We start from the raw sequence: 27,380 nt of genomic DNA, 5'->3' as shown, positions 1-27,380 counted from the left end.
AGTCAGGGGAGGAGCTTATGTGAGGGCCTGAGGAGGGGGCTTGCCTGGAGAGTCTGAGAAAAGGGAGGCTGTCTGTGTGGCTGGAGTGGAGCGGGGACCCAAAGCCAGAGAGGAGCTGGGGCAGAGGAGCAGGTTTTGGAGGCTGCCATGACAAGATGGCCACTTCCTACCCCAGACCAGGTGACATGCGGACACACAGGAGGGTCTGAGCAGAGACCCGTCGCCTTCTACTTGTATGCAGAAGCCTAGAGGAATGTGGGCGCTTTATTTGAGATGTCTGTTTTTTCAGAACAAGAGGATTTTGTTTTGATTTTCCACATAGAAAATTCTGGTAAAATATTAAATACATCTTTTTTTCCTTCAAATTATGCATATATCCTAGCTTCCTGGGGCTGCCTTCACTAAGCACCATAAACTGGGCAACTTACAACCACAGTTAAGCACTGGAGGCTAAGACTCCAAAGTGCAGGTGTTGGCAAGGACATGAACCCTCTGAGTCCTTCCTTGGCTTTTCCTAGCTTCTGGTGGTGTGCGGACAATCAGTGGCCTTGCGTGGCTGGCAGCTATGTCAATCTCTGCCTCTGTCATCGTGTGACCTCTCCCTGAGTGTCTCTCTTCTCTTATGAACACACCAGTTATATTTGATTGGGAGCCCAACCTACTCCAGCACAACCTCATCTTAATGTAACTACAGGCACACCTTATCTTATTACGCTTCACTTTCTTGCCCTTCACAGAAATTGCATTTTTTACAAATTGAAGGTTGGTGGCAACCCCACAACAAGGAAGTCTACTGGTGCTATTTTTCCAGCAGCATGGACTCACTTCGTGTATTTGTGTCCCATTTTGCTAATTCTCCCAATATTTCACCCTTTGTTATTACCATTTATTTTGTCTGTCTTGGCGGTCTGTGGTCCATAATCTTTGATGTTACTATTGTAATTGTTTCAGGGCATCGTGAACCACACCTAAATAAGACAGTGAACTTAATAAATGTTGTATATGTTCTAAATGTATGTGAACTGCACCATGGACTGCTAGTTTCTCCATTTCTCTCCCTCTCCTGGGATTTTCCTATTCCCTGAGACACAACATATTAAAATTTGGCCAATTACTCACCCTACAATGGCCTGTAAGTGTTCAAGTGAAAGGACAAATCACGCTTCTCTCACTTTAAATGAAAAGCTGGAAATGACTAAGCTTAGTGAGGAAGGCAGGTCAAAAGCTGAGACAAGCTGCAAGCTAGGACTCTTGCACCAAACAGCCAAGTTATGAATGCAAAGGAAAAGTTCTTGAAGGAAATTAAAAGTGCTACTCCATTGAACACACAAATGATAAGACAGTGAAACAGCCTTATTGCTGACATGGAGAAGACTTTAGTAGTCTAGATAGAAGATCAAACCAGCCATAATACTCCCTTAAGCCAAAACCTAATCCAGTGCAAGGCCCTAACTCTCTTCAGTTATGTGAAGACTGAGAGAGGTTAGGAAGCTGCAGAAGAAAAGCTGGAAGCTAGCAGAGCTTGGTTCATGAGGTTTAAAGAAAAAAGCCAGCTCTGTAAAATAAAATGCCAAGTGAAGCAGTAAGTGCTGATGTAGAAGCTGCAGCAAGTCATCCAGAAGATCTAGTGAAGATCATTGGTGAAGGTGGCTACACTAAACAACACATTTTTAATGCAGATGAAAGAGCCTTCTATTGGAAGAAGATGTCCTCTAGGACATTCACAGCTAAAGAGGAGCAGTCAGTGCCTGGTTTCAAGTTTCAAAGGGCCGCCTGACTCTTGTTAGGAGTGAGTGCAGCTGGGGACTTTAAGTTGAAGCCAACGCTTATTTCCCACTATGAAAACCCTAGGACCCTTAAGAATTATGCTAAATCTACTCTTCCTGTGCTCCAGTAATGGAATGACAAATCCTGGATTACAGCACATCTGCTTATCACATGTTTTACTGAATATTTTAAGCCCACTGTTGAGACCTACTTCTCGAAAAAAAAATTCTTTTCAAAATTACTGCTCATTAACAATGAACCTGGTCACCTAAGAGCTCTGGTAAAGATGTACAAAGAGATGAATGTTGTTTTCCTGTCTGATAACAACGAATCCATTCAACAGCCCCTAGATCAAGGAGCAATTTTGACTTTCAAGTCTTATTATTTAAGAAATACATTTTGTAAGGCTATAGGTGCCCTAGGATTTGATTCCTCTGATGGGCCTGGGCAAAGTGAATTGAAAATTTTCTGGAAAGGATTCACAATTCTAGAAGCCGTTAAGAACAATCATGGTGCGGGACAAAGGGAAGCGAAGCCGGAACTGCAGCCACTTTTTCTGCCCATGGAAAGACCGTCTTACACTCCACCTCCCACCCCAGCTCCTGCAACACAAATGCCCAGCACACCAGGGTTTGTGAGATACAATCCATACAGTCATCTCGCCTACAACAAGTACAGGCTTGAAGGGAATCCAGACACCAACAGCCAGGTCACCGCATCCTCTGGTATTACGATACCAAAATCCCCAAAGCCACCAGATAAGCCGCTGATGCCCTACATGAGGTACAGGCAGAAAGGTCTGGGACCAAGTAAAGGCTTCCAACCCTGACTTAAAGTTGTGGGAGATTGGCAAGATTATTGGTGGCATGTGGTGAGATCTCACTGGTAAAGAAAAACAAGAATATTTAAACGAATGCAAAGCAGAAAAGATAGAGTACAATGAATCTATGAAGGCCTGTCATAAATCCCCCAGATACCTTGCTTACATAAATGCAAAAAGTTGTGCAGAAGCTGCTTTAGAGGAAGAAAGTTGACAGAGACAGTCTTGCATGGAGAAAGGAGAACCATACATGAACATTTAGCCTCCTGAAGATCCAGATGATTATGATGACAGCTTTCCAATGAAGCATATAGCCACCACCCATTTCCAGAGAAACCACCGCCTCATCAGTGAAATCCTTAGTGAGAGCGTGCCAGATGTCTGGTCAATTGTCACAACAGTTAGAATGCAGATCCTCAAATGGCAGGTCCAGTCCTTAATCATTCATCAGCGAAAACTAGAAGCTGAACTTCTTCAAATAGAGGAATGACACCAGGAGAAGAAGAGGAAATACCTGGAAAGCACAGATTCATTTAACGATGAACTTAAAAGGTTGTGTGGTCTGAAAGTAGAAGTGGATATGGAGAAAATTGCAGCTGAGATTGCACAGGCGGAGGAACAGGCCCACAAAAGGCAGGAGAAAAGGGAGAAGGAGGTGGCAGAGCAAGCTGAGCATAGACAGAGCAGCATTGTTCCTAAGGAAAAACAAGCAGCCAGCAAAGGCGAGGAGAAGAAAGATGACAAAGAACATTCCAATGGAGACGGATGAGGCACACCTTGAAGAAACGACAGAGAGCCAACAGAACAGTGAAGAAGGCACGCCTACTCCTGAGGACAAGGAGAGTGGGCAAGAGGGGGTAGACAGTATGGCAGAGGAAGGAACCAGTGATAGTAACATTGGCTTGGAGAGCAACAGCGCAATAGTGGAGGAGCCGCCAAAGGTCCCATACCAGAAATGAGAAAAAAAGAATAAATCTTGCCGTGTTTTATGTGTTGTAAATACTTTTTTAAATGAAAAATGTTTTTTGGTTTAAAAAAAGGAACATTCATGATTAATGGGAGGAGGTCAAAATATTCTTATGAACAGGAGTCTGGAAGAAGTTGATTCCAGTCCTCATGGATGACACTGAGGGGTTCAAGGCTTCAACGGAGAAAGTCACTACAGATGTGGTGGAGACAGCAAGAGAACTAGAAGTGGAGCCTAACTCAGTGAGACGTGACTGAATTGTTGCAATCTCATGACAAAACTTGAACAGATGATTAATTTATGGATGAGCAAATAAAGTGGTTTCTTGAGATGGAATCTACTCCTGGTGAAGATGCTGTGAACATTACTGAAAAGGCAAAAAAGAATTCAGAATATTATGTACACTTCGTTGATAAAACAGCAGCAAGGTTTGAGAAAAGTGACTCCATTTACAAAGAAGTTCTACTGTGGGTTAAATGCTATCAAACAGCATGACATACTACAGAGAAATCTTTCTGGAAAAGAAGAGTCAATTGGTATGGCAAGTTTCATTGTTATCTTATTTTAAGAAACTTAAAAATTTTAAGAAATTGTCACAGCCAACCCAACCTTCAGCAATCACCACCCTAAACAATTTGTGTGACTCAATTTATTGTAATGTTTACTTTATTATGGTGGTCTGGAATTGAAGCCACAATATCTGTGAGGTATGCCTGTGATTCCACCTGCAATGACCCAATTTCCAAATAAAGTAACCTCTGAGGTACTGAGGATTAGAATTTTAACATATCTTTTGCAGGAGGAGAAAACAAGTCGACTCGTAACACTATGTCTCCCAATAATTTCGACTCTGGTCCCTGGGTTGAACACCTGCCTCCTGAGGATCAGGGTAGTCAGCAAACATCCAGGGTATAGATTAGCTCTGACAGAGATCTCTATTAGCTCTATAGAAATCTCGGCAAGAAATCAGGGATGGTACCCAGCACCTGCTCTCAAAAGCTCATCCCTCCATGATGCGCTGGAGAGGAGACTCTTTCCCAAGACCCAGCTGGGTATGCAATGCTACAAACGCCTCTGCTGCATTTCTTTTCTAGGTTGGTACTTTGTCTAAGAGTGTGTGTGTGTGTGTGTGTGTGTGTGTGTGTGTGTGTGTGTATAAAACTGAGAGAGAGAGAGAGAGAATGGAGAGAGAGAGAATCAGTGTGCCTTTGTGTTTGTATATGTGACTGTGTGTGGATGTATGCATGCCTCGGCCTGTGTGCCTCTGTGTGACTCTATGGGTGTGACAGTATGCAACTGTGTGATAACACTGTATTTACATCTGTGAGTATATGTTATCTGTGAGTATGTGATAGAATCTGTGACTGCGGATACAGGTTTGTGCAGGCACGTGTACGTCTGTTAGTATTTATACACGTTTATAGTACAGGCACAGAATCTGTTGAAACGCTCAATGCTGTATTGAGCAGATTGAAAAAAGAACAGGTATGGATTGTCTGTGACTGTCAGCCCCAAAGAGAAGCTTCATCTCTCCAGAATCCATTGGTGTTCACAGTCACTTCTCATTAGGAGAGAGCAACCCCAGTGGCCTTTCCCTTACCCGGAAGCTGAAAAGAGAACAGCAGGATTTCTGCAAAAGGCCAGATCTTCTAAACTCACAGCCAGCACAATCATTTGGAACAATCTGGTAGCAGGAAAAATAAGTCATGGATAAGTTAGGCAGATGTCTCCAACTTACCGAGATAATCCAGAAACTCCCTCATTAAATCTGGCTCACGGGAAAATGAAAGAGAAGAATGACTGTCCTACATTCATCAAAGTGCACATGACACAACAAGATAATGTATGAGAAGATGCTTGAAAAAGGTGAAAGTACTACACAGAAGCAGAATATTGTCTGAAGGCTGAACACCCAATCTTTAGTGAGATGGCCTGTAGAGGGGAAGAAGCAGGGTGGTCCGCTGAGGCTACTCTGGAAAAGAGGATGACATCCTGGGACCTCACCCTATAGCACCAGCCAGAGTGTGAAGGCCAGGTGGCCTGGGTGGCCTGGGCCAGCACCCCTAGCCTTCTCACCAGTTTCATAGAGGCCTCCTCCTATCAGCTCCTAGCCATAGAGTAAGAGCCACAGTGTGCTCTACAGCTTTGCTCTGAACATTTTCAACCCATGGAGCCAATAGGGAGGTCATGGTCATGATGACCGAAGGACGAGGTTGTCAACTACAGAAGAATGGTAACAACATTTTGAAGGACTACATAGCAAGCATTGGTCACAAAACTCATTTGATCCTCATATCAACTGACAAGGTAGAATGATTGTCATTCGCCTTTTACAGATGAGAAAACTGACACACAGAGCAATTGGGTAACTAACTCAGGGTCCACAGCTAGTAAGTAGCAAGGAAAGCACTTCCACAGAGGTTAGTTACATTGTAAGTCTTCCTTAGTTTTCTTGAAGATTGACCAGGTTACCATCCTTCTTTCCTGGCAGCTATTAGATAGATAACGCTAACTAAGTCTTTGCTCTAAAAAGTGTTCAACTTCCCATCATACCTGTGCATCTGAGTAGGGTTAGACACAAGACTAAGTCATCCCACCTCCCCGAACCACCAATATCGAAGCCATGGAATTTAAAGACAAGCAATGCCCTTCAAGGCACCCCGGGTAGGGAATTCCATAGGCATTTTTTTTTTTCCCTTATCATCAGTCTAATGATATGCCACAAATCATTGAACCTTTCTGGCCTGCCTTTCCGTATCTGAGATTTGGGGAGTTTTGAATAGGCTAAGCTCTAGTATTCTGTTGTCCACTAGGAAGGTGTGTCATAAAAAACAATCAAGACTCCCCCAGGAGAGACCTAGGATTTGCACAGATCTTTGTAAACAAAAAAAGCATTAGAGAGTCATCAGGTGTTATGATTGTTTCATGATTATAAAGCCTAGGCAGGAAGCACTTACAAATGTCAACAGGAGCAGCATCAAAGCCCTGACTAAGAGTTCTGTTAACTCTTAGTCAAACAGAACTCTGTTTTTGGAGGAGACTAAAGGAACAGCCCAGGTTTTCCAGCTCCTAGGCCCTGACCCAGTGCATCCCAAATATTGCAGGCATCACAGAGGACCAGGCAGGGCTCTCCTTAGTATTGTTTCCCATGACTGTTTAAGATCTGATCTTCAGATTGGCTGAGCGGAGCCTGGCCTTCTCTTTCTCCTCCTTCCTGCCTCTCTCACCACCTCCCTCCCCATCAGCCCCATCAGTTCAGGCTGCATTTTTCCAGTCTAGACCCATGAGCCCATGACCACAAAATTGTGGCAATACCGACAGACCTGAGGACTCCAGCATTGCCAGGGAGGGGAAAACAAGGGTCTTGTCTGCATCCTCCCCAAACTGCCATTCCTTTCAATATTAGGAACTCTGCTGAAAAAATAAATAAATGCAAGAGGCAGCCCTGTCCAAAAGAGGGAGATTGATGAGCCTGGCGCCTGCAGAGGCTCTCTTCCTCCTTTCCGGGATTCATCAAGATTCCCCATGCTGGGCCCTGGAGCGCTCAGAGCTGAGCCCTGGCTTGGAGGCGCTGTAGCCCTTCCCAGACTCCAGTTTCCCCTCTTCCCTCCCGTCCCTGCCTGCTCCTCCTTCCTAGAGCCCTTAGCTCCTCCTAGATGTTGTTTACACGGAGCTCCCCAGCTCTCTAAATTAAGCCCCGTAAGGTCTGCCACTCTTGGAGGCCATGTGTTGAGCCCCATGAGCCGAGTTGTGGCATTTATTAGCGCAAGAGGAAAAGTGCTTGTCTCATCAGAGAGCAGCTGGAGGCAGCGAGCTTTTCAAAGGCATGTAACTGACCTCTAGCGCAGCTGCAGGATGCGTGGGGATTGCAGACTCAGAGGATTCTCATCTTCTCTCTCTCTCTCTCTCTCTCACTCTCTCTCCCTCTTCCTCTCTTCCACCCCCCCCCCCTTCTCCCTCTCTCCACCCTCCTCCTCCTGCCAGCCTCCACCCTCCACCCACTCCTTTCAGTAGTGTCCTGACCTTGCAGGCCTGAATCCCCCCATCCATCTCCCTACATTGTGTCTCTCCGGTGAACTCATGCTGGGAGATTAATTGCTGCTATCACCCCTAATCCATCACACTTCCCAAAGATTGTTTTGACATCTAGTTAATTTTTGGCTGATGATTTATCAAATTCTTATTACTGTGCTCTGAAGGGGCTCATTTATTGTGTTGATTCATGGTAATGATAAAAGGGAAGCATTTTGAATTTTAACTACATTTCCCTCATGCTTCTTCTACCCAGTGTAGTAAAAAAAGAAAAGGGGAGGGGGAGGGGACTGTAGCCAGGGAACTCTTAAACAATTCAGAATGTGCAAGGAAAGGGAGAGGGGAGAAAATTCTTCCATTATGTGCGGAAAAGCCAAAAGGCCAAAAAAGGTTACACACACACACACACACACACACACACACGAAGTATTAAAAGTACTGGGTCTGAACTACATTTGGAAAGCTCATACCCCTAAGGCTCTTAAACATTGATTGCCCTGTAATATTACCTAAATGTCTACTACCACTTTATTCAAATGGAACTTAATGGTAAATGACTTCAGTCATGTACCAGTGGAGATGTAAAATGACTGTCTCTGCCAGGCCAGATGGCCATCCCACCTTTTAAAAGTGCAAAGAGACTTTCCTTCACTGCTTCAGCCACTCTCCAGACCTTCCAAATTTCTCACTTGCCACTCAGCTTTTTAAAATAAACCAGATGGTGAGGAGCCCAAGGCCAATGTCCACCCTTTTTGCAAAGACTGAAGGAAGCTAATGTCTCAAGAATTGAGCTCAGAAGAGACTTGGGCACCCCAGGGAAAAGGCACTGTCCCATAATCACAGGGGTGGCTGTAGTGGATACGGTTAACCCAGGCAGAAGGGCCAGGGAATGGCCTGCACCACCAGAGCAGACTCTAGACCATGCGCGTCCACAAAGATAAAGAATTCTGATGAAAAGGAGAGGATGTGAGGGAATAAAAGACTATCATAAGTCTTTTCATCAGGAATCTCCAACAGGAAGCTTCCAGCAAAATATTCCATATATGAGCTTTCATATTCCATATATGACTATATGAGCTTTCATATATAGACAAGCTTTCTGGAGAGAGAACTAACCCATATTTGGTTGTCCTTAGCTCAAGACTGTATCAGGGAAGTGTCCATCCTATCTCTCCACACTACTCTCGATACCTGCCCCAGGTTTCACACTCCCACCCACTGCCTTTCCACTACCCAGCTTTCCCTCTTTCTTTCCATCTCACAAGGTGAGGGCATCACTGGAGAAAGTCAGGATTACCCCAAAGTCTTTCCTGCATCAATAGGTGGTAAAGACCTGTGCAGGGGAGTGCAGGAGTTTCACAGGTGCCATGACTTTGTGTTTAAGATCATGTGGAGGGAAGAAAGTATCAGGTACCTTCCCTGTACCTTTAGGAATAAATTGTGAAGCTTTCTCTCTTTTCCATTTTTTGAAAAATTATATAAAGTATCTATCTCTTAAACATAGCAAAATTCATATATAAAATAATCAAGGCCTAGAAATAGATTTAGTTACATTAGTTATATATCCTATACACACACACACACATATATATACACACACACTGGGAGAAGCAATAATTGAAATTATTTTAGTATTAACATAATTATCAATTTTGTCAGACTTTAATTTATATTTTGCCAATTTAGATATTGTTTTTTGCCTCTGTTTACTAACGTATTGACTCATAGTTGCTTAAACATTTCTTTTAACATTTAAAAATATCTAGGGTACCTATAATTCTGGCTTGTTCAAATTTATGTTGCACATTTTTGCATCTTTATTTACCTTTTTTTTTCTTTCTGAGATGGAGTTTTGCTCTTGTTGCCCAGGCTAGAATGCAATGGCGCGATCTCAGCCCACTGCAACATCTGCCTCCCAGGTTCAAGTGATTCTCCTGCCTCAGCTTCCCAAGTAACTGTGATTACAGGCATGCACCACTATGCATGGCTAATTTTATATTTTTAGTGGAGACGGGGTTTCTCCAAGTTTGTCAGGCTGGTCTCGAACTCCTGACTCAGGCGATCCACCCACCTCGGCCTCCCAAAGTGTTGGGAATACAGGCGTGAGCCACCATGCCCGGACATATCTTTATTTATCTTGATCAGTCTTGCTAAAGATTTGCCCACTTTGCTGACCTCTTCCAGTCAGAGTAAGGGCGCCATCATTCAACTAGCTTCCCAGGCTAAAGTCCTGAGCACCATACTGGCTGCATCTCATGCCTTACATCCAATCCATCTACAAATCATTTAGGGTGTATCTGGCATCTGGTGAATCCTTAGCACCTCCCTCTTGATCACCCTGGGCCATCCTTCCCCAGCCTACGTGCCATGTTTCTCTTGTTTCCTCCATCCCCAGCCAAGAGCACTGGCCACCTATCCTCCCTCTCCTCAACCCCAGCCTCCCTTTATTATGTCTGAGGTGAAGCAGGTCCCAACTGGGCACACATTATCTCCACTTCTGCTCTTTCCCTAGTGTAGTTCATCAGACCAGTTATCTCCTCTGTGTTCCCCACTGTCATCCCCCAACTCACTCCCCCCACCACAAAACCTTCTCTCATCAACATTAAAGCAAAGTCAAGTTTAATACTGCCTACAAAGAAAAATACCCTTTGTTGTAGTTTCCACCCTCCCTGACTCTACCCCATTCACAACCAAGATTCTCAGAAGAGGCATCTAACTCCTTGTCTCTACTGCCTCACCTCCATCTCACTCCTTAATGCACCTTGGGCATGATTGCACCCCACTACTCCATCTAACTAGCTCTTGCCCAAATCCCAATGCCTCCTTACTACTGTACTTCCCAAGCTTGATTTTCCTGACTCTTGGCAGCATCTGACACGACTGACCCCACCCTTTTTCCTGAAATGCACCAACCCTCAACCTGTCTCCTCTCTCCAGCAGCCAAGGATGGTCTCTTTTAGTGTTTTATTGCTCCCACCTCATCTTCTCCCTTGGATTCTATGACTCTGCTCATGGCTTTCTCTTATCTCTCTGACTTCTAAGTAGTCTCCTCTTTCTCAGTCCATACTTTCTATGACATCCCTTAAATGTGATTTTTCCCAGTGTTCTGGGCTCAGCCCCCTTCTTTGCAAAATCTCCCTTGGGTGGTCCTGTCCTGGCTCCAATAGTCATCTGTAGGTTGCTATCTTACAGATACAGATGTTGTGATTAAACTTATAAGTTAATATTTATCTCTGTGAGTTGAGGAAAATGTTATTAATTCAAGTCATCTTTTATATGTTTTCATAAAAGTATAACATTTTCTTCAAGTAATTCCTGCCTATTTTCTGTTTGATTTTTTCCCAGAAATTAAATGAAATTACTATTCACATATGTTCTTTTCTTTTGAGACACAGTCTCATTCTGTCACTGAGGCTGAAGTGCAGTGGCACAATCTCTGCTCACTGCAAGCTCCTCAACCCAGGTACAAGCGATTGTTGTGCCTCAGCCTCCTGAGTAGATGGGACTACAGGTTGGTGCCACTACTCCCGGCTAATTTTTGTCTTTTTAGTAGAGACAGGGTTTCACCATGTTGGTCAGACTGGTCTCAAACTCCTGACCTCAAGTGATCCTCCCACTGTGGCCTCCCAGAGTGTTGGGATTACAAGTGTGAGCTACCGCACCCAGTCTATTCACACATTTTCTAATAGGTTGTTTTTAATGTAGATGGAAGCTATAAATGTTTGTATATTTATTCTGTAACTAGCCACCTTATTAAGCACTCTTCAATGATAATAGATTTGCAAATTCTTCTTATACATTTTCCAGGTTATTAAGAATATAATCCATAAGTCACAGCAACTGTTTTCTTCCCCTTTCCAATATTTAAGCCTCATATTTTCTTGGGCTATTTCTGGGACTCTCAGAATACTATTAAATGATGATGCTGGTAGCCAGTATGTTTAATTTTTCTTAGATTTTAATGGGACTGTCTCTAGTGTTTCATTATTTAAATATAATTATAGCTTTTTATTTAATATGCATATCATTCATGGTGTTAAAGTATCTTTATACTTAAAGTTTAGTAAGGATTGTATTTGTAATTAATCAGGAATGGAAATTATACAAATTATTTTGGAGCACCTATCAAGATGATATTATAATTTTGCTTGGGTATTTGTACTGGTGAATTTTATTTAAAACAGATTAATGTTAAAGCATCTTTGCATCTCTGGAACAATCCTTTCTTGGTCATGTATAATCATTCTTAATATTGTGTTAGATATAATGGTAATATTTTATTAAGAATTTTTGCACTTATACTCAAAAGTGAGATTGACCTATAGCTTTTATATCTAAAGTATTAATTGTCATGTTTTAGGTACAATATTTTGACAGCTAGTCAGTTGGGAAGATTTACTTCTTTTTCTATGCTCTGGAGTGGATTAAATAGTATAGGAAGCATTGTCTCCTTACATATTCCCCCATAAAATTGTTTTGGAAAATAATTACTTTATTGATTTTTCACATGCACTTATACTTATGGTTTACTTGCTAAATAGTCTATAATCATATATACTATTTGCCTTTTAATTCTGCACAAAAGTGGTTTCTCTTTTTTCTTCTAATGGCCAACTGTTTGGATTGCTTACGTATATACTTTTATTTGCATTTCTTTAAATTTTATTTTTGCCTTGTGATCAGTGAGGCCTGTAAAATTTCTAGTCTTTGAATTTATTGAAGATTTCTCTTTTTAGCCAGAGTAAGATTAAGTTTCATAAACATAGCATGGATGTTTCAAAAGAAGATATATTTCTATTTAGAAAGTGCATGCTTCTGTATATATTAAGAGATATGATATATGTTTTATTAGATACAATGTCACTATTTACCCAAACATTGTTGAAATTACATGCTGGATTGTAAATAACACTCCTCCTAGTCCTTGGCACAACTATATGCTTTTTCCTATTTTTTAAAATAGGAAGTTCATTTTCATAATATTCCATGAGGCAGAAATTAGACATCCATAATCACAACTCCATTTTATCCAGGAGTCCCAGAGAAATCTTTCTAAAATGCCAATATCATAATAAAACATATTGTCTAAAACTTTTAAAAATTTCATTTCCACTTCCTAGTCCCTATGTCTTCCTCAATTGTCCTTAGGTCAAGGTGCAGACTCCTTTGAATTACCCCAGGTTCTGGATCCTGCTTGCCTCTCTCTCACCTCCTTTCTTGTTTCTCCTCACATTTTTTTATTTTATTTTATTTTATTTTATCTTACTTTTTGAGACAAGATCTGGCTCTATCATCCAAACTGGAGTGCAGTGGCACGATCAAGGCTCCCTGCAACTTCAACCTCCAGGGCTCAAGCCATTCTCCCACCTCAGCCTTCCAAGTAGCTGGGACCACAGGCGTGCACCACCATGCCTGGATAATTTGTGTAGTTTCTTTGTAGAGATTGGGTTTCACCATGTTGTCCAGGCTGGTCTCAACTGGTGAGCTCAAGCAATCCGCCCACCTCGGCCACCCTAAGTGCTGGAACAGTCGTGAGTCACCGCACCCAGCCGCTCCTCCTCATACATAACTTAATTCATTAGTCATAGAATAGATAACTCTTGTAGTTCCACGTTTCTTTCTTCTTGCTTTAGGGTTTTTGTACCTGTTACTCAGACCCCAGAATATATTACCTACCTTCTGTTTTGGTCTAGTTAGACCTTACTTGTCCTCTAGGACTCAGTTTAAATGTACGTTCCCATTTCCTGACTGTAAGATAAAGCTTCTGGAAGCTCCCTCTGATTTCAGCTCGTCCTTTTTGCTGTCTTTAGCATATATCTCATCGTGCTATAATTGCCAACCTTCCTAATTAGACTATGAGCTCCTGTGCCCAGAGATTGGGTGACTTGTTTAGTGCCTAGGGTAGTGCCTCTCATAAAATCAACGTTCCACAGAATCACGTCCAGGATCAGGCTGCTAAATTAGTTCCAACCCCACCATTTGTGAGTCTGCTGCGCTTTTTACCAGACACTGGGCAGAACTGAGCTTTCAGGTTGAACACCTTGTAAAAATAATGATTACAACTGACTTCTTTGAGTACTGACTATATTTCAGGTATTGAACAGAGGTATTATTATTCAGAGACAGCTTCATGGGTGTGTGACCAGTGAAGTTTCACAAGGACACCATGTTCAGTAGGGGTCTCATTTTCAGAGTCTGGTCACCATCTTGAAATTTGTGTCCTGTAGGTAAAATCTGATGGGACAATGAAGTGTATGTTGGCAGCTGTTTGGAGTCTCATCTCATGTGTGGTCCCACGTCTGTCTGCACCCCACCCACACATGTCTCCAGGATGAGTTCTCACTTCCTGCTCCCCCAACCCTGCCCAGTTAGTGCTACCATTCCTTGCTCCTGGTGGCAGCCTGGGCACAGCAAGGGTTAGGATCAGGCACTTACACACTGCATGGCAATCATATGTTGGGGCCCTGGGCACCTGGGAGGGTCTGCATTGCCCTGAAAATATATCTGTTGTCCTAGGGAGCATGACATCAAGTGGCAAAGAAAAAACACCATGAGAGGTTGAGAGAGAGACAATAAAAGAAAGAAAAAAGCTTTCCTGCCTTTTCTTCTTACACAGGAGCCCCACAGATTATGTAGCCAGCCCTGCTGTTATCATTCTTATTTCAAAGACAAGGAAACCACAGCCACACTGCTAGTCTTATATGGTGGCCCTGTGAAAATGAGAAAGACATACCCTCTAGGCAGACCAATTATGAAAGAACACCTCTTTTTATCTGGCTTCACAAACAGAATGCTGGATTTCAGACCATTCTTACCAGTTTAGCCAGATTCCTTTATGTAGGGCACAAAACACACAATCATCTGCATTGACCCTGAAGGAAATAAAGGGATAAAACATACTCAGGCAACAGAGCTCCCAGATAGTGCATTATATCCAAACCTACGCTTTCTGGCTTCAGAATCTGTGCTCTAAACTACAATACAAGTGTTTCCAAGTTTGCCTGGATATATACGTGTGAAATATCTTTTGAAATACAAATTTCCAGTCTCTACCTAATACCATGGAAATCAGACTGTCTCAGGGAAATGTCTGGGAAGCAAGTTTCTTTTTTAACAAGTTCTACAGGTAATGCTTATTATTTTAGAAGCTAGGGCAACATTGTTATATTATACAGATTTTACAAGATCTAAGTATTTAATTTGCAAAGGACACAGCCAGAAAGTACCTAGCAGATTCAGACAGGCAGAAATGTAAAAAATAAAAATCTCAGCCAGTGGCAAAGTATTATGGTCCAAGGAAGAATATGTCTTGGTTTTGCTGTTGCTCTTAAAATGTGTGCTGTTGGCTGGGTGCAGTGTCTCATGCCTACAATACCAGCACTTTAAGAGGCCAAGGCGTGTGGATCACGTCAGGAGTTCAAGACCAGCCTGGCCAACATAGTGAAACCCCGTTTCTACTACAAATACAAAAAAATTAGCTGGGCATAGTGGCAGGCACCTGTAATTCTAGCTACTTGGGAGGCTGAGGCAGCAGAATCACTTGAACTCAGGAGGCGGAGGTTGCAGTGAGCCGAGATCACGCCATTGCACCCCAGCCCATGCGACAATGTGAGACTTTGTCTCAAAAAATAAAATAAAATAAAATAAAATAAAATAAAATAAAATAAAATAAGGGCTATATTTATTTTTTACAAAATCCCATGTCTTTAACACAATAATTTTCTTCTAAATTGAGAGATAATTAGAAAAGGATGACAAAACTTCCCCTTCTGTTCCATAATGAAGTATTTATGTGAAATTGGTCTTATCACCATAAAATCCTACAAAACTGAACAAAATATGTGAAACAACCCTTTTCAGACAAGATAGTACAGGTAGTGAAGGACTGTGAACCCTGAGAGAAGGGAAGTACTTGAGATGAGCCATGCAATCATCCAGGTATCCTGTCCTGAGGCTTTTATGAAGACCTAGTCCAGGGAGAGAAAACCTAAATAGAACAATCAGAGCGAAGAACTAAGGAGATCAAGATTGGAGTTCAGAGAGGTTGTAGAAGCTTAGATTTATTAGGAAGAATACCAACAAACTGCATAAAGAGCTCCAGAAATCCACATGAAGAAACCAGAGAGTCTTTGGCTGACATTAAATTACACATGTGTAGTGTGAGTATCTGTAAGGCTAGGCAAAGACAACTCTCTGGAAAATGTAACCTGAACAACTAAAGTTCACAAAGGGTGGGGAAGTGTTTGAGTTATAATAAACCTGAATAAAAGAGTTTTCGTTGAACACCCAGCATATTCAGTAAAGACGCCAGAAGGCCATGACTTAGAGATAGAGTTATATTACTCTTAGTATAAGGGCAATTTTAGACCTGCCCTTAAAAAATATCTTATAACAAAGCCTTAAAAGCATCAGAATAATTCACAAGTAAGTTAAGTGCCTGTTAGACCCAAACTCAACACTCTTTAAAAGAAGAAAACAAAATTCAGGCATTCAACAATGCAAGAATTAAAATGTGCAACACTCATTCAAACTTACTAGACATACAAAGATGAAAAAAACACTTTTTAAATCAATTACAAAATATTAAAAATCAACAGAATACTGTTTACTATGTTCAAGCATTTAAATGAAAATATGAATGTAATGAGGAATAAAATAGCAACTGTAAAAATTATTAAAGTGGAAATGCTATGTCAAAAATACTAAATCTGAAATTAAAAATTCACTGGAATTAATACTAGATTAGGCACAGCAGAATAAAATAAAAGTAAGTTTGAAGGCATAGCAATAATGATGATCAAAACTGAAACATTCAGAAAAAAAAATGCTGGGAAAAACTTTATTAAAATCTTAGTTGTTCTTGAAACAACATCCAGTAGTCAACATATAAGTAACGGAGTTCCAGAGAAGATAGTGGAAGGAAGCAAAATAAACTTCTTAAAGAAATACTGGCTACATTTTAAAAATATTCCATGAAAAATAGAAATTAATGGATCAAAGGTAATCTAGAGACTCCCTAGGAGAATAAACACAAATAAAATAATTCATTATTTTAAAATGTTTTGAAGCCACAAAATACTTGCAAACTGAATCCAACAGCACATCAAAATGCAAATTCACCATGATCAAGTAGGCTTTATCCTTCAGAGGCAAGGTTGATTCAACATATGCAAATTAATAAATGTGATTCATCACATAAACACAACTAAAGACCAAAAACACATAGTTATCTCAATAGATGCAGAAAATACTTTCAGTAAAATTAACATCCCCTCATGTTAAAAACTTTCAAAAAACTAGGAACTGAAGGAATATACCTCAAAATAATAAGAGCAATCTATGACAAATCCACAGACAACATCATACTGAATGGGCAAAAGCTGGTAACATTTCCTTTGAAAATCATCACAAGACAAGGATACCCTCTGTCATCACTCACATTCAACATTGTATTGGAAGTCCTGGCCAGGGCAATCAGGAAAGAGAAAGAAATAAAGGGCATCTAAATAAGAAGAAAGAAAGTCAGACTATCCCTGTTTGTAGATGACATGATTCTGTATCTAGAAAACTCCATAGTCTTGGCCCAAAATCTCCTTCAGCTGATAAACAACTTCAGCAAGGTTTACTGACACAAAATCAACATATAAAAATTATTAGCATTCCTATATACTAACAACAGCCAAGCCAAGAGACAAATCAGGAACACAATCCGTTCACAATTGCCACAAACATAATAAAATACATAGGAATACAGCTAACAAAGGAGGTCAAAGATCTCTACAATGAGAATTACAAAACACTGCTTAAAGAATACTACCCAAAGCAATGTACAGATTCAGTGCTATTCCTATCAAATTACCAAAGAGATTCTTCACAGAACTGAAAAACACTAGTTTAAAATTCATATTGGAACCACAAAAGAGCCCAAATAGCCAAGGCAAAAAGAATAAAGCTAGAAGCAACACATTACCTGACGTCAAACTATACTACAGGGCTACAATAACCCAAACAGCATGGTACTGCTACAAAACAGACACATAGACCAACAGAACAGAATAGAAAGCCCAGAAATAAGGCTGCATATCTACAACCATCTGATTGTCAACAAAGCTGATGAAGACAGGCACTGGGGGAAGGACTAACTATCCAATAAACAGTGCTGGGATAATAGGTTAGCAATACGTAGAAGATTGAAACTGGACCTCTTCCTTATACCATATACAAAAATCAACCCAAGATGGATTAAATATTTAAATGTAAAGCACAAAACTACAAAAACCCTGGATGACAACTTAGGCAATACCAGCCTAGACATAGGAACTGCAAAGATTTCATGATGAAGATGCCAAAAGCAAACACAACGAAAGCAAAAATTGACAAATGGGATCTAAATAAACTTAAGAGCTTCTGCACAGCAAAGGAACCTATCAACAGAGTAAACAGATAACCTACAGAATGGGAGAAAATATTTGCAAAATGTGCATCTGACAAAGGTCTAATGTGCAGAATCTATAAGGAACTTAAACAAATGTCAAATGTACAAGAAAAAAACAAACAACCCCATTGAAAAGTGGTCAAATGTTACCAGTGGAGGGCCTTGACTATGTCATCCAGGTTCTTGGCATTTTAAACAAATAATTGGACAAAATACACAAAGAAACAAAAGAATTAAGCAAGAAAAAGCATAGATTCATTGAAACAAAAGTATACTCCACAGAATGGGAGCAGGCTTGAGCAAGTGGCTCAGGAGCCCAGATTACAGAATTTTCTGGGATTCAAATACTCTCTAGAGGTTTCCCATTGGTTACTTGGTTACACCCTATGTAAATAAAGGAGTGGCCCGTGACCAGTCTGATTGGCTCTAGGAGGGGACCAATCATTGGCTGAAGCAGAGTTACAAAGTTACATATGAAGACTTGGCCCACAACCAGTCTGATTGGTTGTGGGACAGGACCAATCAGAGGTACTTTCCATCTTTCATCTGTGACGCAGTGCAAAGGGAGTAACCTTTTGATACTTTTGTTACTTGGGTGTGGAGAGGTGGGGGTTTTCCTTTTGATTCAGTTCTAGGAAGTCAATGAGAATCAGCTTTAGGTTCCCCGCATCCAGACCCTATTCTTCTGCCTCAAAAGAACATGAACAGACGCTTTTCAAAAGAACAGATATATGTAGCCAAAATCATATTAAAAAAAAAAAAGCTCAACGTCACTGAAAACTATATAAATGCAAATCAAAATCACAAAAGTAAAAAAATAACAGATGCTGGCGAGGCTGTGGAGAAAAGGGAATGCTTATATACTATTGGTGAGAGTGTAAATTAGTTCAACAATTGTGAAAAGCAGTGTGGTGATTCCTTAAGGAGCTAAAAATGGAAATATCATTCAACCCAGCAATCCCATTACTGGGTATATGTCCAAAGAAACATAAACTATTCTATCATAAGGACTATTCACATAGCAAAGACATAAAATCAACCTAAATGCCCATCAATGGCAGACTGGATAAAGAAAATGTGGTACATATACATTATGGAATATTATGTAGCCATAAAAAGAATGGAGATTATGTCCTTTGCAGGAACATGGATGGAGCTCAAGGCCATTATCCTTAGCAAACTACTGCATAAATAGAAAACCAAATACCACATGTTCTCACTTATAAGTGGTAGCTAAATGATGAGAACACATGAACACAAAGAGAGAAACAACAGACACTAGCTCCTACTTGAGGGTGAATGGCAGGAGGAGGGAGAGGACATGAAAAAAAAATAACTATTGGGTACTAGCCTTAGTACCTGGTGATGAAATAATCTATATGAACTCCTGTAACACGAGTTTACCTATATATCAAAGCTGTATATGTATCCCTGAGCGTAAAAGTTTAAAAAATGAAAAACTTTTTTTTCTTTTTTTTTTTTGTTTTGAGACGGAGTCTTGCTCTGTCGCCCAGGCTGGAGTGCGGTGGTGGAATCTCGGCTCACTGTAAGCTCCGCCTCCCGGGTTCATGCCATTCTCCTGCCTCAGCCTCCCGAGTAGCTGGGATTACAGGCACCTGCCACCACACCCAGCTAATTTTTTGTGTTTTTAGTAGAGAGGGGGTTTCACCGTGTTAGTCAGGATGGTCTCGATCTCCTGACCTCGTGATCCACCCGCCTCGGCCTCCCAAAGTGCTGGGATTACAGGCGTGAGCTACCGTGCCCAACCGAAAAACGTTTTTTAAAAATGCTGAGGAGGATAGTGTTTAAGGGAAAAATATTTAAAATAGCCAGATATATAAGAGACACAAAGATGAGAATACCCACTGATTTATGAAAAATAATGTAAACCAGAATACAACTAAATGATATATAAATGCAAACAAAAACAAAACAAACAAAAATTGTGAACCTAAAAGAATATACTTCAAACATGAAGGTTAAAATTTTCAAGCAACAACTGAGGTGATTCCTCATAAGCAGAATTCTACTACAAAATAATGTTTAAGGGAATTATTTACACTGAAGGAAAATAATCCCAAGTGGAAATTCAGATTGACATAAAAGAATAAAATTTGCCAGAAATGGTAATTATGTGCATAAATATGAAAGACATATTATTTATGTTTTAAAGGTAATTTAAAATAAAAATAACTATATTGTGAAATTAATAGTACATGAAGAGGTAAAATATACGACAAAAATAGAACAAAGGACAGGAAGGAGTAATATGGTGATATACCATTTTTTGGTAATAACTTTATTGAGATATAATTCACACATACAACTCACCCGTTTAAAGAGTATAATTCAGTGGTTTTTAATATATTCACGGAGTTGTGCAACTCTCATCGCAATCAATTTTAAATGTTGTCTTCAATTCAATAAGAAATCCTATACCTTTTAGCTGTCACCCTTCTACTCTTCCCATCTCCATACCCAGGCCTAAGCAACCACTAACCTATTTTCCATTTGTACAGAATTTCCTGTTGCAGACTTTCATATGAGTGGAATCATGTGGTATGTGGTCTTTTGTGACTGGCTTTTCTCACTTAGCATAATGTTTTCAAGATTCATTTATGACGTAGCATGCTGTATTAGTCAGGGTTCTCTAGAGGGACAGAACTAATAGGATAAATGTAGATATAAAAGGTAGTTTATTAAGGAGTATTGACTCACATGATCACAAGGTGATCTCCCACTACAGGTCATCTGCAAGCTGAGGAGCAAGGAAGCCAGTCTGAGTTCCAAAGCTGAAGAAATTGGAATCCAACACAGTAGAAAGATGTAGGCTGGGAGACTAAGCCAGTCTAATCTTTCCACATTCTTCTGCCTGCTTTTATTCTGGCCACGTTGGGAGCTGACTAAATGATGCCCACCCAGATTGAGGGTGGGTTTGCCTCCCTCAGTCCGCTGACTCAAATGTTAATCTTCTTTGGCAACACTCTCACAGACATACCCAGGAACAATACTTTGCTTCCTTCATTCCAATAAAGTTGACACTCAGTATTAACCATCACACATGTGATGTACTTCATTTATTTTTATTTCCAAATAATATTCCATTACTTGGATCTACATTTTGTCCATTCATCAGTTGATGGAAATTTGACTTGATTACACTTTCTGGCTCTTATGAATAATGCTGCTATGAACATTTGTGTACAAGATTTTGTGCAAACATGTTTACCACTGTCATGCCTACATAAAAGTGTAATTAATAACTCATATGGTAATTCCATGTTTAGCCTTTTGAGAAACTATCAGACTGATTTTCAAAAAAGCTGCACCATTTTTACTTTCCTACCAGGAATGTATGAAGATTCCAATGACTCTACTCGCTCATAAAAATCTTGTTGTTGTCTGTCTTTCTGACTGCAGCCATCCTAGTGGGTTTGAATTGGTATGTCATTGTGGCTTTAATTTGCATTTTATAATGACTTATGAGGTTGACTCTCTTTTAATGTACTTGTTGGCCATTTGTATATTGGCTTTTAGAAAAAGTGTATTCAGATCATTTGCTCATCTGTATATTGGGTAACTTATCTTTTTATTACTGAGTTGTAGGGGTTTGTTTGGAAGTATACTTTTTTCATGTCCTTGCGTTGTACAAAAAAAAAAAAATGGTATAAGATTACAGGAATACCTCAGAGATTGAAGGTTTGGTTCTGGATTACCGCGATAAAGCAAATATTGCAATAAAGCAAGTCATACAATTTTTTTTTGTTTCCCAAGACATGTAAAAGTTATTTTTACACTATACAGTAGTCTATTAAGTGTGCAATAGCCTTATGTCTAAAAATAGCACACATACATTAATTTTAAAAATACTTTATTGATTAAAAAATGCTAATAATCATTTGAGCTTTCTGGCAGTTGTAATCTTTCTGCTAGTGGAAGGAGTTGTAATGTTTTTGCTTTGATATTGGTGGCTGCTAACTAATCTCAATGGTAGTCACTGAAGATTGGGGTGACTATGACAATTTCTTAAAATTCTTAAATTTCTTTTTTTGTTGTTTTTTCTTTTTTATTACACTTTAAGTTCTAGGGTACATGTGCACAACATGCAGGTTTGTTACATATGTACACATGTGCCATGTTGGTGTGCTGCACCCATTAACTCATCATTTGCATTAGGTATATCTCCTAATGCTATCACTCCCCCATCCCCCCATCCCACAACAGGCCCCGGTGTGTGATGTTCCCCACCCTGTGTGCAAGTGTTTTTATTGTTCAATTCCCACCTATGAGGGAGAACATGCAGTGTTTCGTTTTCTGTTCTTGCGATAGTTTGCTAAGAATGTTGGCTTCCAGCTGCATCCATGTCCCTACAAAGGACATGAATTCATCCTTTTTTGTAGCTGCATAGTATTCCATGGTGTATATGTGCCATATTTTCTTAGTCCAGTCTGTCATTGATGGGCATTTGGGTTGGTTCCAAGTCTTTGCTATTGTGAAGAGTGCCACAATAAACATACGTGTGCATGTGTCTTTATAGCAGCATGATTTATAATCCCTTGGGTATATCCCCAGTAATGGGATGGCTGGGTCAAATGGTATTTCTAGTTCTAGATCCTTGAGGAATCGCCAAACTGTTTTCCACAATGGTTGAACTAGTTTACAGTCCCACCAACAGTGTAAAAGTGTTCCTATTTCTCCACATCCTCTCCAGCACCTGTTGTTTCCAGACTTTTTAATGATCGCCATTCTAACTGGTGTGAGATCGTATCTAATTGTGGTTTTCATTTCCATTTCTCTGATGGCTAGTGATGATGAGCATTTTTTCATGTGTCTGTTGGCTGCATAAATGTCTTCTTTTGAGAAGTGTCTCTTCATATCTTTTGCCCACTTTTTGATGGGGTTGTTTTTTTCTTGTAAATTTGTTTGAGTTCTTTGTAGGTTCTGGATATTAGCCCTTTGTCAGATGAGTAGATTGCAAAAAGTTTCTCCCATTCTGTCGGTTGCCTGTTCACTCTAATGGTAGTTTCTTTTGCTGTGCAGAAGCTCTTTAGTTTAATTTGATCCCATTTGTCAATTTTGGCTTTTGTTGCCATTGCTTTTGGTGTTTTAGATATGAAGTCCTTGCCCAGGCCTATGTTCTGAATGGTATTGCCTAGGTTTTCTTCTAGGGCTTTTATGGTTGTAGGTCTAACATTTAAGTCTCTAATCCATCTTGAATTAATTTTTGTATAAGGAGTAAGGAAGGGATCCACTTTCAGCTTTCTACTTATGGCTAGCCAGTTTTCCCAGCACCATTTATTAAATAGGGAATCCTTTCCCCATTTCTTGTTTTTGTCAGGTTTGTCAAAGATCACATGGTTGTAGATGTGTGGTATTATTTCCGAGGGCTCCATTCTGTTCCATTGGTATATATCTCTGTTTTGGTACAAGTACCATGCTGTTTTGATTACTGTAGCCTTGTAGTATAGTTTGAAGTCAGGTAGCGTGATGCCTCCAGCTTTGTTCTTTTGGCTTAGGACTGTCTTGGCAATGCAGGCTCTTTTTTGGTTCCATATGAACTTTAAAGCAATTTTTTCCAATTCTGTGAAGAAAATCATTGGTAGCTTAATGGGGATGGCACTGAATCTATAAATTACCTTGGGCAGTATGGCCATTTTCACGATATTGATTCTTCCTATCTATGAGCATGGAATGTTCTTCCATTTGTTTGTGTCCTCTTTTATTTCATTGAGCAGTGGTTTGTAGTTCTCCTTGAAGAGGTCCTTCACATCCCTTGTAAGTTGGATTCCTAGGTATTTTATTCTCTTTGAAGCGATTGTGAATGGAAGTTCACTCATGATTTGGCTCTCTGTTTGTCTGTTATTGGTGTATAAAAATGCAAGTGACTTTTGCACATTGATTTTGTATCCTGAGACTTTGCTGAAGTTGCTTATCAGCTTAAGGAGATTTTGGGCTGAGACAATGGGGTTTTCTAAACATACAATCATGTCATTTGCAGGGACAATTTGACTTCCTCTTTTCCTAATTGAATAACGTTTATTTCTTTCTCTTGCCTGATTGCCCTGGCCAGAACTTCCAACACTATGTTGAATAGGAATGGTGAGAGAGGGCATTCCTGTCTTGTGCCAGTTTTCAAGGGGAATGCTTCTAGTTTTTGCCCATTCAGTATGACATCAGCTGTGGGTTTGTCATAAATAGCTCTTATTATTTTGAGATATGTTCCATCAATACCAAATTTATTGAGAGTTTTTATCATGAAGGGCTGTTGAATTTTATTGAAGGCCTTTTCTGCATCTATGCATCTATTGAGATAATCATGTGGTTTTTTTTGTTTTGTTTTGTTTTGTTGAGACAGAGTCTCACTTTGTCACCCAGGCTAGAGTGCAGTGGCCCAATCTTGGCTCACTGCAAGCTCCACCTCCCAGGTTCACACCATTCTCCTGCCTCAGCCTCCAAATAGCTGGGACTACAGGCACGCACCACCACGTCCAGCTAATTTTTTGTATTTTTAGAGACGAGGTTTCACCGTGTTAGCCAGGATGGTCTCGATATCCCGACCTCGTGATCCACCCACCTCGGCCTCCCAAAGTGCTGGAATTACAGGCGTGAGCCACCGCACTCAGCAATCATGTGGTTTTTGTCGATGGTTCTATTTATGTGATAGATTACATTTATTGATTTGCCTATGTTGAACCAGTCTTGCATCCCAGGGATGAAGCTGACTAAAATTATCTTTTTTTGTTGTGTCTCTGCTAGGCTTTGGTATCAGGATGATGTTGGCCTCATAAAATCAGTTAGGGAGGATTCCCTCTTTTTCTTTTTATATTGATTGGAATAATTTCAGAAGGAATGGTACTAGCTCCTCCTTGTACCTCTGGTAGAATTTGGCTGTGAATCCATCTGGTCCTAGACTTTTTTTGTTGGTAGCCTATTAATTATTGCCTCAATTTCAGAGCCTGTTATTGGTCTATTCAGGGATTCAACTTCTTCCTGGTTTTAGTCTTATGTGTCCAAGAATTTATCCATTTATTCTAGGTTTTCTAGTTTATCTGTGTAGAGGTGTTTATAGCATTCTCTGATGGTAGTTTGTATTTCTGTAGGGTTGGTGGTGATATCCCCTTTATCATTTTTTATTGCATCTATTTGATTCTTCTCTCTTTTCTTCCTTATTAGTCTTGCTAGTGGTCTATCAATTTTGTTGATCTTTTCAAAAAACCAGCTCCTGGATTCATTGATTTTTGAAGGGTTTTTTGTGTCTCTATCTCCTTCAGTTCTGCTCGATCTTAGTTATTTCTTACCTTCTGCTAGCTTTTGAATGTCTTTGCTCTTGCTTCTCTAGATCTTTTAGTTGTGATGTTACGGTGTCAATTTTAGATCGTTCCTGCTTTCTCTTGTGGGCATTTAGTGCTATAAATTTCCCTCTACACACTGCTTTAAATGTGTCCCAGAGATTCTGGTATGTTGTATCTTTGTTCTCATTGGTTTCAAAGAACATCTTTATTTCTGCCTTCATTTTGTTATGTACCCAGTAGTCATTCAGGAGCAGGTTGTTCAGTTTCCTTGTAGTTGAGTGGTTTTGAGTGAGTTTCTTAATCCTGAGTTCTAGTTTGATTGCACTGTGGTCTGAGAGACAGTTTGTTACAATTTCTGTTCTTTTATATTTGCTGAGGAGCATTTTAGTTCCAATGAGGTGGTCAGTTTTAGAATAAGCATGATGTGGTGCTGAGAAGAATGTATATTCTGTTGATTTGGGGTGGAGAGTTCTGTAAATGTCCATTAGGTGTGCTTGGGGTGGAGTTAAGTTCAATTCCTGGACATCCTTGCTAACTGTCTCATTGATCTGTCTAATGTTGACAGTGGGGTGTTAAAGTCTCCCATTATTATTGTGTGGGAGTCTAAATCTCTTTGTAAGTCTCTAAGGACTTGCTTTATGAATCTAGGTGCTCCTGTATTGGGTGCACATATATTTAAGATAGTTAGCTCTTCTTGTTGAATTGATCCCTTTACCATTATGTAATGCCCTTCTTTGTCTTTTGATCTTTGTTGATTTAAAGTCTGTTTCATCAGAGACTAGGATTGCAACCCCTGCCTTTTTTTGTTTTCCATTTGCTTGGTAGATCTTCCTCCATCCCTTTGTTTTGAGCCTATGTGTGTCTCTGCACGTGAGCTCGGTCTCCTGGATACAGCAAATTGATGGGTCTTGACTCTTTATCCAATTTTCCAGTCTGGGTCTTTTAATTGGAGAATTTAGCCCATTTACATTTAAGGTTAATATTGTTATGTGTGAACTTGATCCTGTCATTATGATGTTAGTGGGTTATTTTGCTCATTAGTTGATGCAGTTTCTTCCTAGCATCAATGGTCTTTACATTTTGGCATATTTTTGCAGTGGCTGGGACCAGTTGTTCCTTTCCATGTTTAGTGCTTCCTTCAGGAACTCTTGTAGGGCAGGTCTGGTGGTGACAAAATCTATCAGCATTTGCTTGTCTGTAAAGGATTTTATTTCTCCTTCACTTATGAAACTTAGTTTGGCTGAATATGAAATTCTGGGTTGAAAATTCTTTTCTTTAAGAATGTTGAATATTGGCCCCCACTCTCTTCTGGCTTGTAGAGTTTCTGCCGAGAGATCTGCTGTTAGTCCGATGGGCTTCCCTTTGTTGGTAACCCGACCTTTCTCTCTGGCTGCCCTTAACATTTTTTCCTTCATTTCAACTTTGGTGAATCTGACAATTCTGTGTCTTGGAGTTGCTTTTCTCGAGGAGTATCTTTGTGTCATTCTCTGTTTTTCCTGAATCTGAATGTTGGTCTGCCTTGCTAGGTTGGGGAAGTTCTCCTGGATAACATCCTGCAGAGTGTTTTCCAACTTGGTTCCATTCTCCCAACCACTTTTAGGCACACCAATCAGACATAGATTTGGTCTTTTCACACAGTCCCATATTTCTTGGAGGCTTTGTTCATTTCTTTTTACCCTTTTTCTCTAAACTTCTCTTCTCACTTCATTTCATTCATTTGATCTTCAATCACTGATATCCTTTCTTCCAGTTGATGGAGTCGGTTACTGAAGCTTGTGCATTTGTCACATAGTTCTCGTGTCATGGTTTTCATCTCTATCAGGTCGTTTAAGGGCTTCTCTCCATTGGTTATTCTAGTTAGCCATTCATCCAATCTTTTTTCAAGGCTTTTAGTTTCTTTGCGCTGGGCTCATAATTCCTCCTTTAGCTTGGAGAAGTTTGATTGTCTGAAATCTTCTTCTCTCAACTTGTCAAAGTCATTCTCCATCTAGCTTTGTTCCATTGCTGGCAAGGAGCTGTGTTCCTTTGGAGGGGGAGAGGTGCTCTAATTTTTAGAATTTCCAGCTT

General features: G+C 40.2%; 1 long non-coding RNA gene and 1 pseudogene across 7 annotated transcripts in view; one reads left to right on the top strand and one right to left on the bottom strand.

The window, feature by feature from the left end:
* The window catches only part of LOC139355871 (uncharacterized), a 147,320-nt gene that overhangs the window by 88,519 nt on the left and 31,421 nt on the right, over nucleotides 1–27,380 (bottom strand). The gene's annotated exons all lie outside the window — the stretch shown is intronic.
* Nucleotides 2,340–3,546, top strand: LOC112425701 (SWI/SNF-related matrix-associated actin-dependent regulator of chromatin subfamily E member 1 pseudogene; annotated as a pseudogene).

Source organism: Macaca nemestrina, chromosome 8, assembly GCF_043159975.1.
Source record: "Macaca nemestrina isolate mMacNem1 chromosome 8, mMacNem.hap1, whole genome shotgun sequence".
Classification (NCBI taxonomy): Eukaryota; Metazoa; Chordata; class Mammalia; order Primates; family Cercopithecidae; genus Macaca; species Macaca nemestrina.
The sequence above is the reverse complement of the archived record's forward strand: the minus strand, read 5'-3'. Positions and strand labels throughout refer to the sequence as shown.